At 42.4% G+C, this 3,152-nt stretch overlaps 1 protein-coding gene across 1 annotated transcript in view; it reads right to left on the reverse strand.

The window, feature by feature from the left end:
- The window catches only part of LOC112068616 (glutamic acid-rich protein-like), an 82,307-nt gene that overhangs the window by 39,220 nt on the left and 39,935 nt on the right, over positions 1–3,152 (reverse strand). The gene's annotated exons all lie outside the window — the stretch shown is intronic.

Below are 3,152 nucleotides of genomic sequence, written 5' to 3' on the forward strand. Positions count from 1 at the left end.
TTCACCCACAGAGTAGCAGCCCTGGGTGCTGATATGTCCCTTCCCCTGTCTTTTACCCACAGAGTAGCAGCCCTGGTGCTGATATGTCCCTTGTCCCTGTCTTTTTACCCACAGAGTAGCAGCCCCTGGTGCTGATATGTCCTTGTCCCCTGTCTTTTACCCACAGAGTAACAGCCCTGGTCTCTGTCTCTCTATTCTTTTCCATTTGCATGTCGCTAATTAAGGGCGAGATGTGCTGACTCTCTCTCCTCCTGGATGGTCTCCTGCCAAACTGTCACGTTGTGTGTTTCACTGCCTCTGAACCCCTTTACCCCAATTAGAGTTGCCCCGGATCATAGATCTAGGATTGTACACAATCTCAATTTTAACTCCAACTCCCTCTCTCTCTTTGTATCCTCCCCCACACAACACACACAGAACACACAATTTAGATTTTAGTGTTGTTATGATGCTCTTATTTGGTTACATAGAGTGCCAGTCAAAAGTTTGGACACATCTACGCTTTCAAGGGTTTTCTCTTTATCTTTACTATTCTACTTAGATTGTAGAATAATAGTGAAGACATCAAAACTATGAAATAACACATATGAATCATGTAGTAACCAATAAAATGTTAAACAAATCAAACTATTCTAAATAAATCACCAACAGTGTCACCAGCAAAGCACTACCACACGATCACACCTCCTCCATGCTTCACGATGGGAAACAACACATAAGGAGATAATCTGTTCACCTATTCTGTGTCTCCACAAAGACACAGTGGTTGGAACCACAAATCGCCCAAACTTTGAGACTCATCAACCCAAAGACAGATGTTACACCAGTTAATGTCCATTGTTCATGTTTCATGCCCAAGCAAGTTCTCTTCTTTTTTATTGTGTCCTTATCAGTGGTCTTATTTGCCAGCAACTTGGAACCATGAAGCCTATTCACGCCCAATCTCTCTCTGAAACAGTTGATGCTTGAGATTGTCCTGTTACTTGAAAAACTCGAATCATTTATTTGGAAAGCAATCTGAGGCTCGTAACTCTAATGAACTTCATCCCTGCACAGCAGTAACTCTGGTTCTTCTTTACTTGTGTTGGTCCTCATGAGAGCCAGTTTTCATCATAACCTTTGATGGTTTCAGCACAAACTTGAAGGAAACTTTCAAAGTTCCAAGTGAAATGTCAGAATGACTAAACCTTCATGTCTTAATGTAATGATGGGACCAGTCATGTCTCTTGCTTATTTGACTGTTCTTGCCATAATATGGACTTGGTCTGTTACCAAATAGGGCTATCTTCTGTATAACCACCACTCCCGAGTGGCTTTAGCGGCTGAAGGCACTGCACTCATAGCGAGAGCATTACTACAACGACCCTCTGGTTCCGATTCCCAGGCTGTATCCACAACTGGCCGTGAGTGCTGAAGTCACATAGGCGGCACACAAGTTGCGCCAATCGTCCCCCCCCCCTCCCGGTTGCGCAAGAGGGGTTTGCGCCGGGTAGGCTTTCGATTGTAAATAATAATTGTTCTTAACTGACTTGCCTAGTGAAATAAAAATAAATACTTGTCACAAGACAACTGATTGGCTCAAAACGCAGGAAAGAAATTCCACAAATTTACTTTTAAAAAGGCACACCTGTTAATTGAAATGRATTCCAGYTGACTACCTKATGAAGCTGATCGAGAGAATGCCAAGAGTGTGCAAAGCTGTCATCAAGGCAAAGGGTGGCTACTTTGAAGAATCTCAAAAATAAAATATATTTTGATTTGTTTAAAACTTTTTGGGTTACTACATGATTCCATATGTGTTATATCATAGTGTTGATGTCGTCACTATTATTTAAAATGTAGAAAATATTAAAGAAAAACCCTGGAATTAGTAGGTGTGTCCYAACTTTTCACTGGTACTGTGTATATACAGTATATACAGTGCATTCGGAAAGTATTCAGACCCCTTCACTTTTCCACATTATGTTACGTTACAGCCTTATTAGAAAATCAATTAAATTGTTTTCCCCTATTCAATCTACACACAATACCCCATAATGACAAAGCAAAAACATGTTTTTAGACATTTTTGCAAATGTATTAAAAATAAAAATCTGAAATATCATATGTACATAAGTAATCAGACCCTTTGTTTAAGCACCTTTGGCAGCGATTASAGGCTTGAGTATCCTTGGGTATGAAGCTACAAGCTTGGCACACCTGTATTTGGGGAGTTTCTCCCATTCTTCTCTGCAGATCCTCTCAAGCTCTGTCAGGTTGGATGGGGAGCGTCGCTGCACAGCTATTTTCAGGTCTCCCCAGAGATCTTCGATCAGGTTCCAAGTCCGGGCTCTGGGCCACTCAAGGACATTCAGAGACTTGTCCCGAAGCCACTCCTGCGTTGTCTTGGCTGTGTACTTAGGGTCGTTGTCCTGTTGTATTGAGAATTTTCCAGAACATGTGTGGCCATTATACATTTCAGGATTGTCCGCAAGATGAGTGCCCTCTCAATGTGGGTTTGGGTCATTAGACACCATTAGACATGCACCTGTCTGGGGAGTGGACATGACTGGTGATTCCTGTAACAAGTGGTACGGCCTAATATGCACTGTTGCTATGGTTACACCTCTTGGGACTTTTCCAGAACATGGGTGTTCCTTTCAGAGGATGACATGTCTGGTTATGTCTGTAAAATGTATCTATGGACTGTTGCCATGGTCCTACATGCATGCACCTGTCTTAGTCGAGAACAAGTCTGTATGTTTGAACTGTTGGTGTGGCTCTACAGTTTCCCTAATATGAAACCAAACTAAAATGAGTGCAAGGCAATAAGATAACYGTGTCTGAATGCCAGAGGGGATGAGTCATTAAGAGGAGTTACTATGTGTGACTTTTAAGGAGGAAGAATGTATAAGAAGTATGTGCCAAGACAGGAAAGTGAGTTCTATTCATGATCCAGCTCGGCTTTTATTATGTCGAGGAGTGGCTCGTCTGCACTCTACCATACTGCCTGATGTGGAGTGTTGCGAGATGGTTGTCTTTGAAGTTTCCCATCTTCACGAGGAACTCTGACTCTGTCAAGTGACTATGGTTCTTGTCATCTCCCTGACCAATGCCTTTCTCCGTCCGTTCAGTTTGGCCGTGCGCAGCCTAAGAAGAGTCTTGTGTTAAAG

This window comes from Salvelinus sp. IW2-2015, unplaced genomic scaffold (genome assembly GCF_002910315.2).
Source record: "Salvelinus sp. IW2-2015 unplaced genomic scaffold, ASM291031v2 Un_scaffold609, whole genome shotgun sequence".
In the NCBI taxonomy this organism is placed as follows: domain Eukaryota; kingdom Metazoa; phylum Chordata; class Actinopteri; order Salmoniformes; family Salmonidae; genus Salvelinus; species Salvelinus sp. IW2-2015.